Source organism: Dreissena polymorpha, chromosome 14, assembly GCF_020536995.1.
Source record: "Dreissena polymorpha isolate Duluth1 chromosome 14, UMN_Dpol_1.0, whole genome shotgun sequence".
Lineage (NCBI taxonomy): Eukaryota > Metazoa > Mollusca > Bivalvia > Myida > Dreissenidae > Dreissena > Dreissena polymorpha.
This window is the reverse complement of record NC_068368.1, coordinates 62,785,685-62,801,150: the sequence shown is the minus strand read 5'-3', so window position 1 is coordinate 62,801,150 and position 15,466 is coordinate 62,785,685. Positions and strand designations below refer to the sequence as shown.

Below are 15,466 nucleotides of genomic sequence, written 5' to 3'. Positions count from 1 at the left end.
ATAAAATCATTCCAGATGATACTTAACACTTATAATATTTCTGAATTCGACCACACATAGTTTGTAAGAATTATTCTGATATATATTTTAAAAGATATTGATTTACTGTGTTACGATATGATTGATGCAGAATCATATACCACTATCAAAACGGATGCATTTGAAGCTGGAATCTTATCTTCAGTCTAACGTAGTAAAGAGTATAAAAACTAAAATATTTATATCATGTTTACGCAAAACTCTTCTATTCTGATTTGCTATTTTCACTTAATATTTGAAAACCATAAATTACACGTTAATGTTACAAAATGTTAAACGAGATAATAATAACGTTGTCAGAAGCATGTCTGAAAATGACAAATAATTGCCATAAGCGAATGGAATGAACAGCGCCTAATGGGATCGTGATTTATTGTGTGTGTTTACGATAGGGTTTTAACTAGCTTTGTACACCCGGATAATGGAAACGAAAATGAGAATAAATACACCATCTGCATTTTTTATCCGAATTGAACTATTTAAAAAAAGACGCATAGATTACATTTGTGTCAGATGCATGGCTAAAATAATTTAAATAAACTTTCACATGCGTTATAATTTTGTTCAGTTAGGCTACGCATATTCTGGATGAACCTTATCTTATTTCCATCATTAGTCATCCTTTGGGTATTGGCTATGTGTTCTTCTTATGATGGCAAACAACGTACTTCAGCTGCATCATTGATGGGTGACATGGTCTTTATCATTATCGTATAACTACGATTCGTATCAATACCATGTAATTGCAATTCAGTGTCTATTTATGTGTAAGTATAAAAAACTTGTTTTTACTAGACCAGATTTGCGGGTTTCGAATTACAATGTATGGTCATGTCGATGGCCTTTCTCAAAACATGTGTGGGTATCAATAATGAAATCATTGCACCGTTTCATCTCTTTCTCTTCTTCGCGTTCGCTCAATTGTTTCATCTCCTCCTATGTCAGGTTAATTACGGCATATATGAGTTGGCGTAAGGACGCGTTCTTAGTGCTGATAAACAAGAGTTATATGATATGCTTAAAAAAAACTGTTTATTGTAACCGGCCTTAGATCCAAACGCATGAATAAACATCACAATTGTGGTCTATTAAGTAAGATTTAATGGTTTCGATGTATTGGATCTCTGACATTACAAAGTAATGTTTATACATTAACAGGTATTATGTTCTGAAATGAAAGACGAATCTGGTGATTCTAACCGAAAAGGCATTCCTCATTCCATCAACTGATGAATATGTTTAAGGTCCATGAATAACATTCACTGAAGCAACTCTTTATTTACCTCCAGTGGCCAAATGAAGCGTGCTAATAACATATTCATTGATATTGGCAGATAAATCGGTGGTTGTATGTTTTCTCATAGGTATGTTAGAATACAAGAAAACCAAACGGTGTCAAATAAATGAGATCTTCCTCTGACGCGAATTAAAACTGTTAAAGGAGATATGGCCTTCAGTGTCCCGGTTTATAATTACAGGCATCAATTCTTAATATTTAATATTTGTTATTCAAATATAGGTAAATACTTTCAATTCAAATACTTAAACGTTTACTCGTAATTTGTACTCGTAATCACCCGAATGTTTTGAATTCATTGCTGGAAAGATCGTTTTAAATATTACGGCAGGTCTTTTTGTGTATGCACACACTATCCAATTAATAGTTTAGGTATTTACACACTCTCTGAATTGATTAATTTATTTAGTAAACATAGTTTACCCGTTTGTTTGTGTCTGAAATGTAAGGAAATAACATATCTTTTGTTGCATAATATTCAATATCAACGCTAGTTGAGGCAAAATATGTTAAACAATAGCAAACCCCTCGTTACCATTTCATTCATAATGATTTTAAAACCACGACTCAAAGATGAAAGCTTAAAGTGTGGGATTGATTCACTAAAATATTTTTTTTTCCATTTCCTCCAAAATTGCTTTTGAAAAATCAACATCTAAGACCTGTTCAAGCTAGCGGTAACTACGCAGATAAAGCAAGATAATAGAACACACAATTTATTTAGATTATTCAATCAGGCATTCATTGTTTTCATCAGTATCATCCCCCGGGAACCTCCGCTTGGCCCAATGGTAGCGCATCAACTTTGCATGACAAATTAAGCCTATAAAAAGGATCGTAATATTTGCAGAGAAAACTGAACTTGTCAGCGTCAATGTTTTGTTCTCATTTTGTTGACAGCTACTAAATGTCGGTTGAATATTTTACTCGATCATGTGCGTAGAAAATTTTAACAGACTTTTGTTTGTGAGAAGCCGTTTTGTATCGACATTCGTAAAATTAATTTTCGGAGATTGCTGCGATTGACGAATTATTAAACATGCATATAAAACGATGTGAAGAGTAAAATGAAGTATTTATTAACATGAATTTACTCTTCTTCGATGCTTCATCATATACGTCATATTTAGTGAGAAGCAACATAAACTATAACTTCTTAAATTCATAATGCACACGAAACTGTTTTAAATGAAGTATAATGCTTCCTAAATAAATGCATTCATATTTTAATTTGGTCTTCATGGCAATGGTAATGATAAGTCATTTGTTTTTCAGTTGCACGGGCTCTTTCCGAGGACCTGACACCTAGTTGCCATGGCGACGCTATGTTTCTGTGATCCAGTGAACCAATGGAATGCATACCAGTAGGCATGAAATGCAATGGGGTCAGTGAATGCAGCAACGGTGCAGACAAGAGCGTGCAAAACTGCGGTTAGTAATTGAACTAAAGTTAAACCCCAAACTTGTTGCGATAACGTTTCCAGACTGATAATTAAAGCATCGATCAGTTTTGTGTTCATTGTGGTGGTGTATGTTTTGTTCTGCATTCTATATCCAATTGGTAAATTGTCTTTAAACAATTGCGTTTGTTAACAAGAATTTATAACCTTAAAATCTTAATGGATTTTTTCCTGTTGTAATTTATTTGTGTATTGGTTTATTTTGAACTCTTATAACGTTGGTTTCAAATTGTTTATAATTACCCATACCTTTAATATGGAACAATGCTATTTATTACATAAAACGAATTCCTATATATACTTATTCATACCCGAATAGTTATTTTAAGAGTGAAAAGAGCTTAACATTTGGATATTCTGGTTTTGAAATTATTTTTAAATAGACAAATGGATCAATTGTTAGAAAGCTTTAATAGGTTATACAATATTTGAAATGTTGATGAATTTGTTAATGTTCATTGTTCCATTAGTTGGAAGAAATTTATAAAAGTTCAAGTCCAATTTATAACATATTGTCTTGTCCAATAATTTGTAACAGATTTTTAATACGTATCTGACGAAATGCCAATAATAATTGGAACTAAACTACCGTTGAAAGCAATATATTCATAAGACTTCAGCATTGCTTGACGTTGTATATGTTTCTTAAAAGGGTTTATGGTCAATTACCACAACAAATCAATCTGTCATTACAGCTAATTACATGCGTGAATGCATTCAGACCGTTCTAGAAGAGTTCCAGTTATTTTTGAAACACTTCGAATAGCTTCATTTTTTTGTTTCGCGTTTTCTTTAAACTTTCGACATATGATTCTTTTGCCTGATAATCTGTACATATTTGTAGGTGTGTGTTTCTTCGATTCAGAGTGTTTATATTTAAGGAAAAAAGTTGACATGTCAAATATAAAATTGACCTTTAGTATGATATAGATAATTTATCATTAAGTCGTTAATTATAAAAAAGATAACAACGATTCCACGTCATGCGTGTTTTTATTAATCATTTATATATTATTACTTTTAAATCCGTAAATTTATGTATTATTCTGATGTTCATGATACTTAATTTGCGTGTTTCATCAATCTGAACTATGATTATATGTAATAGAAAAATACACGACTTTTTTACTTTATCGGCGTTAATTTCTTAATGCGTAGAGTTCTTCAAATAATGCGTGTCTTTTTTTAAAGATTTGTACTTTGTAATATATGGCAGGTCCTTGTTACCTGCGTTGTTATGCAATAATATTTGTTTTTATTAATCATTTATATATTATTACTTTTAAATCCGTAAATGTATGTATTATTCTGATGTTCATGATACTTAATTTGCGTGTTTCATTAATCTGAACTGTGATTATATATAATAGAAAATACACGACTTTTTTAACTTTATCGGCGCTAATTTCTTAATGCGTCGAGTTCTTCAAATAATGCATGTCCATTTTTAAAGATTTGTACTTTGTAGTATATGGCAGGTCCTTGTTACCTGCGTACTTATGCAATAATATTTGTCGGCAGAAATTCGAACGTATAGAGTATTTATCTAAAAAGTACTACACTATTATATATCATATTTCAGGTTGTTTGCAAAATGAGTTTCAGTGCAATTCTACGTCGTCATCAAGCGTTGCGATAGAAACCCAGACTGGACTGTCAGAATTCGGAGGAGGAAATTGGCTGCGGTAAATCTTGCCCAGTGTTCACAAAACTAAATATGCCTCGCTATAAGAACAGCGGGATTCGTGCGTGAGTATAACCGAGATTAGCATGTGCGATTCGCACAGGCCTATCAGGGACGACACTTTCCGCTTTTACGATATTTCTCGTTTTAAGAATGTATCTTCATACCAAAATTCTAGTTAAGGCGGAAAGTGCCGTCCATGATTACGCTGTGCGTATTGCAAAGGCTAATCTAGGACGATACTCTACGCATATGCATTTAAAATCCCTTTTCACAGAGCACGGCTCATAGTATCTGGTCATGCATAAAACATATTAGTTTATCTTAATGCAATTCTTTATATATTAGTGTTGTATACATTTTGATCATATGCAATTAGTATTCATTCATTAATGTTTCCGAAATAATAAACTGATACAACATATGAAAGAATGGACCTTTTTAATGCAATCGTCCCATTAATTCCGTTTATTCGTGTTGTGTAAGGACTAAAGTGAATGTAACGAAACAAATGGAACGGTAGAAAATAAAAATGTATGCCCATAAAATGCAACTTCGAGTGTGTGTGCATTTTCGGATAAATAACTAAGCACCAATACTGTCGAAATCATTTACATATCAGCATATATATTTCCATAAGCGTACATCCGTAGAATATTGCGTCTCGTGAATAAGTTATTATATGAAGATATATTACGAATAATGAAATAAAAGAACACATGTCTGAAACTAAGGAGGTAAAATATTATTATTACGACATGGTACATTCGATGCGACAGCTGTGTACAATTAATGTGCATATTCTAAAAAATATTTCCTGCATCATATATATCATGAAAATTGAATCCTTATTGCGACAATTCTTATTTCAAACATGTCTTAAAGGAAGCACGTAAATCTTGATAGTATGACGTGTTGGTTCTGTGCGACGGCTCGGCGAATGTCAACACTGGAGGCGTGAAAGCTTGAGGACAATTGGTAATGCTTTTAACATAATATGTTTTCAATATCATAGCAGCGGATTATATCGTAATGGGATCAGCAAGCAATTTTCAAAGATGTAACTTAAGGAACTTATTAGTTAAACTTCTTTTCAACTTCGCATATCTGCATTTTCCCAGTAAATCTTAAATAAGCCATGGAATGTAAACCGCGTTTGTTTAATTCACACTGCAAATGAAACTATTGATTCATCCAACATATTTCAAGATTCAGTAAACATTAGAAATGCTTGCTAAATATTTTGTGATTTGAGAATTTAAATATTTTTGTTTTCTTTTGTTCTTACTTCATATCTTATTCAATGGTATTTGCATTTTTTGAAGATAAGTACCTGTAGAAATTGCGTTTGCATTTGTGATAAACTCTGTGAGATATATTTTGAAAAATGGTCCTTCATATTTGATCAAGATTGTGTAGCAATTCATGTCAAATTTAGCAATTGGGCTCTTGTCTTATGAACAAGATGATCTCCGGTCTGGGAAAACTTGATTTAATGTATTTGCGTAATGTGGACAGTAGAGGCTAAACAAAGGCGACATTTAACGCATGTGTGATAGGTCTATTTTTTTGCCAGAACGTGGTTTACATAAAGACCAGAGAGTATATATTGTGGAATCAGTATTTGCTTTTAAGTATACAGATTGTCTATGAGGTATTCGCCTGACATAATTGGACGCCCCTCCTATCTTTTTCGATCTAACATGCTATTTTCCTTTAGGTCGTATATGTTTATAAAACGAATTGCCAATTTCTCGAAACACTAGGCTAAACTGACTTGCTCATTTTATTTGCCCTACACTTGACCTTTGAATGGCATTGTTGTTCGTTCAAATGACGCACATGCTAGATGGGCTTTGATGGATATGGCCAATACGCGGTCGTACGTGAATGAGATAGCTGCTAACTCGATTGAAAACAACTCACACATGATTTTGCATTGATGCTATTTTAGCAGAGAATGAAGAACATTATGTGGACGTTTGTTATCTTGATTGGTCGAACATAATTTCAAGTGACTAATACAAAAATAACTTCCCATGTCATTTTCGTAACGTACCAATTTATAAAATTAATCCTACCTATCTATGTCACCATCATGTTTGTCAATGATGTCACTTTCATTGTTGTCTTTACCCTTTAATATATCAAAATATTGACAGAATACCTCCTTAGAAAAAAATGTTATAAAAATAGCATTATTTAACTTTTAATTACACGATTTTGCGAGTAAACTAACCAATATTTCCTTAGGACAATCGCTCTGTGAAAGTCGCTTCATGTAAATCCTCATAAAACCAGGCATACTAATAATGATGCGATAAGCCCATTAAGGTTCGTTAAAGTGTTTCTCGTCGTGTAGTCGTTTTAAATGGTTTCCATTTGAGGTTCTGTTCAGTTAAGTGACGATTTCAGACGTTGAGTGTCTAAAGTTTCCGCTCCAGAATCACTCTGGATCTGAAAATATGTTGAAGACTATGTTTCCTCAATGTCGAGTTAATGACCACTTCAGTCTCAAGAGTTGAAGGGATTTTAAGTGGTTCGATAACAACCATACCGTTGTTACGGTTCAGGTTCTGATAAAAAATATATTTTACCATTCACGCTTAACAGTAATTACGCCATTGAGTAATATTTATAGTATGTTTTTTGAAGCACTTACATGAACGCGCAATTAAATTATGGTGGTTATGAATTTGAATCACGCATTAGAAATAATGATAAAAAAAATAACACAAGACAATAATTTACCTAGTGTGCCAATAGCAGTTCGCAAAGGCTAATCAGGGACGACACTTTCTGCCTTAACTGGATTTTTCGCTATGAATATGCATTTTTTAAACGAAAAATATCTTAAAAGCGGAAAGTGTCGTCCCTAGTTCGCTTATGTTGACTGAACAGGCATTCTGGGACGACACTTTACGCATTCACACTTAAAATTACAGGTGTCACCACCGGGCACTTTGTGATCTTGTGTTCAGATACGACTATCAAGATCTAATGGGAGTGTTTAGGCTTGTTCGTGTTTGCGTTTAAACAAAACAGCTCTTTAAGTTGGAAATTATATTGTGGTGACCGGAGTCATTTTTAATATTGTGATCAAAAAGCACTTGATACGGGCAAAAGTCAAATTATCAATGCTCTTATCTTACATTACGAGTATGCATTTATTCTGGTTTTGAAAAAAAAGAATTATATTATTAATATGATCTTTCAATTTGCATGATGCAGCCAAAAATTAATGATTTGTTTATGCGACAATGATATATTTAAGACTTACTTAAGTAAAGTTATTTTATAGAAAAATTAAAGTAATAATAAAGTAATAGCTAAGTAGTATCAACTAGTTCAATAGTGTTTATTTGAACGTCCTTCTATATTGCAAAAGCGGCAGAAGTCATATCACAAGTATAAGAATAAACATATTTGTATTGTCCGTATGGTCCTTTGTCATTTGCACGATCATCCGTGCTTGCATACTTATTCCTTTGATTTATCGCCTTTCTAATGTAATTCGTGTTATTTCTCGTAATTGTAGTCTCATGCATATGATTGTTTGCGCATGTATTCTAATTCCTTTGCATCAGAACTCAGATTTGTTCAATCTTAATAACACAAATAAGAAATAATTTTTTATTTTATTATGTCGATTGTATTTTCTTATGCAGAGACCTACACCTGTCCACCCACTCACAGCAAGTGCGTGAACCATTACTGTATGCCTCTATGTATGTAACCATGACGACGACTGTGGTGACAACAGGGACGAAGGAAACGTGTGAGGTGAGTAATATCCGGCTAGCTGATGTAGTAGAAAGCTAACTACAAATCCGAGGTTCGCGGTTTCGATTCCCAGTCCGCCACGTTACATTTTCCATTATTCGGCGTCCATTGACGCCTGGAATGGCAGTTTTATTATACAAGCACTTAGTACTGAAAAAAATACATACGATGTTTCATAACAACCAAACCTTTGTCATTTTTCTTAAAGTAGATGTTATGAAAGCTGTATATGATATTTCACAAAAGCCATACAATAGGACAAGTCATTTCCACAAATCTTAATCATATTCCAATTGAGCTAAAATGGTATTCAATCGTTGGCGTTGTCCTGTATTACTGGACAATTCACAGAGTACCGCAAGTATTATTACATGTAGTTTTTCTTTGGTTACACGCTCTCAATTATTAAATATTTGACTATTTGTGATATTACAAGGAGTTTGACAATAGAAAGAAGATATATCCCATGTATTGCCGTACTTTCATAGAACAGCGATTGTTATTACACGGTGTTTGCCTGTAGTTACAAGATATGTATGGGTGATTACCGGATTATTTTCTAAATATCGGTAGATATTACCCCAGTTAACCTGTAGTTAAATTCGCTATTTGATTGTTTAGGTGTTATTTTTGACAGTATATTGAGTAAATAAACAAGGAATTCGCCTGTAGTAAAAAACGCTATTTGATTGCTTAAGTACTATTTTACAGTTCATTGAGCGAATAAACACCGAGTTTCGATGTAGTAACAAGTTCTTAATAACTTAATGCCGCACTAGATTAAGAGAACCAGAAGTATTCTTACACAAAGTGTGCTTTTGGTAACAAGGTCTTCATATATGATTACCGGATTACTATTTTCAGAGTACCGCGAGTGTTATTACACGGAGTTTGCCTGTAGTTACAAGCTCTGCATACCGGAAGGGAAGCTGTGCGATGGAGTGGCGAATTGTAAAGACGGCATTGACGAGGAAAACTGCGGTTAGTGAAAGTCTTGCAGTTTTCTATATTTTGGAATTGATACACCTCCTCACAGTAACCTTAGAGCGACGATGAAGGCATTTATAAATCAGGTTAAATATATATAAGATTGATCCATTAAAGTACTGCTATGTTGATATTTAACTATCGTCAAGCTCTGGCACGTATTGCACGAATACAATTGAAAGGAATTGTTAATATAGGACACTTTTCAAGTTATGCTTATAGATTTGATCCGTGTGAAATGTTTATTTTGAAGATAACTTGCCTGTTCCAGTTGTCCTTGTTAATCCTGTCCGATAATTGAATCGTAAAATGAGTTATTGCTTATATCTATGTACTTACACTTGACAGCCCAGGGAAAAATGACAAGAAACCTAAGCTTATTTCTGTCTAGATCGAATGAACATAGCCTTGAGTATGCCAATTTTAATCCTTAATTATCATAAGCGCACCGAGACCAGACATTTTCTAACGTCAGGAATGCTTTAATTGAATGTATCATGGATTCGTTTATTTAGTCAAATTTAGTTATAGGCTTATAAGTATTTTAGTCAAATGATCCTGGCGACCAAAGCCAGAAACACAGCCGTTAACAACGTGCGATTACGATACAGATGCATTCCGTTGCAAATTAATTCCATACAATAAACAATTGTGCAAATCAATGTTAAAATTATTTTGTTGCAGATGAGCATTTCCAATGTGAGAATGGGTTTTACATCACACGGAACAAAGTCTGAAACGGCTTTATCGACTGCCAAGAAACCCAGGCAGACGAGACTAACTGTAAGTAATTGATCAATACCAGGCACGTGATCATAAAACGGACCAATCAACCAATAAACCTTATTAATTGTTTATGTGAACGATATTAGTTTTAGCGAATTTGAACATAAGATATGAAGAAAGATATAATAAACAAGTTGTTTTTTTGTGAAACACTATGTCCTCCCATATATTTGACCTTGACCTTGAAGGGTGACCTTAACCTTGATTTTTCACCACTCAAACTGTGCAACTCCGTGAGATACATATGCATGCCAAATATCAAGTTGCTATCTTTAACATTGCAAAAGTCGTGGTCAATTTTAAAGTTTGACGCAAACAAACAAACCAATAAACAGACAGGGCAAAAGCAATATTTCCCCCAGTATAGACTGGGGGACATAAACATGTATATAGTCATTTAAAACGAAAAAATCGTGAAATTCTTGTAAAATCTGTTTTAATGTAAATGACAAACGACAAAGCAATGCGGTGTTTGTGTACTATCTTTCTGTTTGAAATTAATTTACAATTTGTTTTCTAGACTGTTTCAAATAGAAGTTGTGCTCAATTCAGTACATTCGCTGATATAATATTGAGCTGTACTGCTCACTAGTTACAGTGCACGCCCTGTTTAAGTTTACCAGTGTAATGAGGGTAACGAACATTACAAAATGAAGCATGTGTTTCTATTTTTCCTTGCAGATGCAAAGGGAATGCATTTTCTTTCCAGATGTTCAATTGTTAAACAAAATAACATGGTTTATGTGAAACCATTAAATATCAAAGATGTTCTAAATTGTTTGCAAAAAAGATTTACACCAGTCTACAAAACAATTGATTTACCTCAGGTGTTTAATGTTTGCTGTTGGTCTGCATTTAAAACAGAAAAAGCGCATTTTATTATGCATACACGTCTTTATTGGTTTTATGTTGATTTGACGTGTTGCATTACCTTTTGTATAAAAATTTGCAAACCATAAAAGCAGCCATTAAATTGCATTAGTTTTATTGCTCATCGGTAATTAAGTTTACCTACCGCTTTCTTAACAGTATTAAGGTGATGTTAATACAGGTTACCCATCAATAATTTAGCTGTTAGTTTAGTCATTATTACAATAGCAATTAATATGTATACTTATATATATTTATTCAGAGCGTTGGCTTGTATACGATGCTTGCGAGTCGAAATATAGTATATAAATTTCGAAAATAACATGAAATCATTACCCCAATATTTATGTTTATGTATGTCAAACCTAGTTCAATACATATATTAGTATCTTTCACATTTCCTTATTTTAGAAACTTTTCTCGATCTGTTCCTTTTATCAAATGTGTGGTAGTAATATATTTTAAGCAAACGTTATGCTTTTTGTAAGGTCTTCTCTAAGATATACTACACATTTTGGAAACTTCTAGGACAAATAACTTTGACATGCAATTTAAAAAGAAAACTTTAAATTTAATGGAGTGTAAAAAGACGTGTGGCAAATAGACGGATGGCTGCTTTATCGTTCGTTTTGTTTGTTGGGAAACCCTCATAAAGTATCGCCTTAAGACGTTTACAATTATATCAACATTATAACACAAGAATATCTATATAATAAATATATGCTATACATATTTAGTTTTTGCAATCTCCAATTTAGGCGGTAATTGCACGGAGGATCAGTACCGGTGTATGAATGGCCGCTGTATACGAAGGTCCAATGTCTGTTACGGGGAGTGTGACTGCTACAGCACCTGCGACGATGAGCGGAACTGTGGTAACGTTGGCAACCATACTATTTTAATTATGCGTCTCTTAAATGCAAGTAATACGTTCTTATGCTGATTTCCTTTTTTTATTTGTAACAGTGTTATCAACAAAACTATCAGAATTGGTTCTTGTTAAGGAGACATACTTTAAACAAGCTGTATGTGTCATTTGTTCGTTTGTTCCTCATATTACAGAGAAAATCATGGAACGTTATTACATGACTAGACACAAAAAGCAAATAAGGTGCTGCATGCGTTCGCATTTCTTTTATTCAGTTTGCTTTTAAGCCCGTAGAGATAAATTGAATATCAAATTTGCATCCTATTAACATAAATAATATCGTGAAACTTACACGGTCTATCCCATACCAGAAACAATACATACACAGTTCCTTACCTACTTAACAATGTCTGTTCCTTACAAGAAATAATACATTAACGCTCCTTACATATTCAAACATGTATGTTCCTTACCAGAAACAACAGCAAGTATACGCTGCGGTAATAATACATACACCGTTCCGAACACAATTACACTGACTGTTCCTTATCGGAAACAAAAGCATGTATACGCTGCAAAAGAACTTACACACTTATACGGTATGTCCCTTCGTAGGAAAATACATCTGGTATACACTGCCATGAATATGTATACACCGTTGCTGAGATACTTGCTCTGCCTGCTAATAACCAGATACAACGACCTATATTACTAGTAACTGAAATAATATTCTATACACCCTTTCTTCAATACTAATTTGCTTAAATACATACCTTCTAATCAGAAAAACGGCCTGTCCCCTTGGAGACAGTTTTATCTGCAAGAACAGTAACCGCTGCATCGACAAGAAAGACAAGAAATACCTCTGCGATGGGGCCAATGGCTGCGCCAATACCAGGATGGGGATGGACGAGTACTTCTGCAGTAGGTTTTGTAAATACTGATTTCTAGTGTAAGATCTATTTCTATACGTTCTGAAGTAAATCTTTAAAAAGGTAATTTTTAGTTGAACACCTTTTCAATGAACTTAGCGGTTATTCTTGTAAACGTTGAAGTTTGTTCAACACCATTTCAATAACTAAAGCAGTAAGTTTTGTAATGTTTAAAATCGACATAACGATACTTTTAATTATGTTTGCTGTAAGGTTTGCTGTTTTTCTGTATCCGATATTATATTAAACTATTTTAAGGGATTAGTGAAAAGGTCTTTGTAACTTTTGTTTTAAATTATGCAGTCTATATTATAAATGCGTCTATATTGTCTTAAGTTGAATATATATTATTAAATTGAACTAAGCATACACCTGTCTTCCGAATACAGCAACAATTTAATGATCTGTATATTGAAATATTATATATAAACAATGGCATCATGCTCATGTTCCCGATCAGTGAACACAAGAACAGAAGAAGGAAAAAAGAGTCATGACAATATCAGCAACTAATGTTTTACAGCGATTTACATCCAATAAAAGTAACAAACTTCAAAACACTATACTTTCTTGACTTGGTGTATTTTTGCCACACTTGGTATGACCAAACCGTGCACGTCGATGGCTCATAGATTATCGTCTTGCCATTACTCTGTCCATCAGAAATGTTTAAAAAAAGAAAGTCATCAATACTAACCCGTTATTTCTCTCATTTGTTCCTGCAGAAGCAAACCAGTCCGAGTGCGATCCTCGCACAAAGATTCGGTGCCAGGAGGGGAGATATCTGCCGGTCATGGGTCCAGAGAGGGTCACTTGTGATCACTATGCGGACTGTCTCAACGGAGAGGACGTAGAAGGCTGTGGTAGGTCTCCATATGTATTGGTCTTTCAGCCATGCGTTTACGTTTATGTTTTAATGTTTAAATTCAAACACTATGCAACTATATCTTCGACAACAGAACGTATTTCATTTTTACTAAGTGCACGGAGAGTCTTCTATATTATAAATTATAAATTAAAGTTTATTTTAAATATGAGCTTCATATGCGGTCGATGCGACATTCAACACGTTCAAATTCTACTAAATAACGGTTCCAAGGCGGTGACTAAAGCTCTAATAATGCTTGTATGTTTAATGTCGTGTAAGTTATATGATCCTTTTTCATACAGGTTGTATTGAACTAGCTGGCGTTTCTCTGCTGATAATGTCTCCGGAGCTTCATTATTCTTATTTATTGTTAGTAGGGTTACTGCGGTTAATGTGGGATACACGATATTTAAACCTACAAAAACGACCATGGATTTTTTAAAGGGCAACATGGCAGAGTAGATATTGTGTTCGCCTATCGAACGGGAGGTTACGGGCTCATTCCCCTTTGTGGAAGCGTACTTCAGATCTCTCCTAAAGAAGTACAGGTTTTAACCAGGAATCGAATTCGAGCGCGGTTCAATATGTCTTATGTTTTCGATACAATCGTTTAAGTTCTTGTAAAGAAACTGGTACACTGACATTGGGGTCCACGTCTCATGCAATACACTAGGCATAAGGTTATACACTAGGGATAAGGTTGTACACTAGGGATATGGTTATACACCAGGGATAAGGTTAGAGTTCAGCAGGGGATCAAACCAGCGATTACTGAGCACGGCAACCTTTGTGGAACTACTTACAGTCTTCAAAAGCAGCAGAGTAGATTACCCTGTTTATTAAGACAGATACTGTTTATTATTGGCAGATATTTCGTCGATAAAGCAATAAGAGTACTAAATATCACAAAACAAATAACACAATACATGCACACATATACAAAGGCCCGCTATTTAACGGTCAGTTCACCGTATTTCAGATTTCACTTTTTTACGGATGCGGAAAACACACAATTAGCCCAAATTGATATATACATATTAAAATGTAAATACCAATTTAACTCAAAGTATAAAATGTAAAATATAGAACGGTAGAATGTTTTTACACAGTTTATGTTAATTTGACTTTTCGGTATAGTTTCTTCAATTAAACATTTCTTGTTTGCTCAATCCAATCGTTTTATACGACTTCAATACTGATGCTCATTTGACAATATATGATTGAAGCCTCATATGTTAATGTTCATTTCGGTAACTTAATAACGCTATACCGAGTTACATTGAGTGAAATGGGCTATCCTACAATTGCGCTGATGAAGCTTCAGAAATTCCAAAATGAACACACGTTTTTATTATGGGCTTGTATGAAATAATAAAAATTATACCCTGTCCGCTGTTCAGTCATTCAATGTTGCTTCGTCTCATTATCAGAAATGGTATCACATGCTGGCATTGAGCTACGCTGGTCATATCGCAACAACACACATTTTTTAATGCGATACGTATTCTTTGAAAGCCGACATATTTAGCTATGTAATTAAAAGAGGTGTTCTTGAATTGCAAGTCACCCGCAATAAATTTGTCGGAATAAAACTAATACTGTTTTTGAGATGAAAACCAAATATGTCACATAAGTTAACCATTATGTCCTCTTATTTTCATACATTTCATGTTTCACTGAGCGCACTTCGGTAAAGTACTCGGTTTCTTAGTGATCTTATTATCGACAGTGTGATAAGCAATCTTTAATATAGAACTTGTCAAGCTTCAATTTCTTAAATTACCGCGGCGTTTCAGGGTCTGTAAATATCTCAAACATGCAAGAATGTTAGCACATCGTAAATAAATAAAATCTTTACCCAGCCCCACTGCATTTCGGTTTATTTTTTGCAT

General features: G+C 33.8%; 1 pseudogene; it reads left to right on the top strand.

Annotated features, from left to right (window-relative positions):
• Positions 1-2,685: 2,685 nt before the first annotated feature.
• LOC127857431 (G-protein coupled receptor GRL101-like) overlaps positions 2,686-15,466 on the top strand; it is a 42,355-nt pseudogene continuing 29,574 nt past the window's right edge.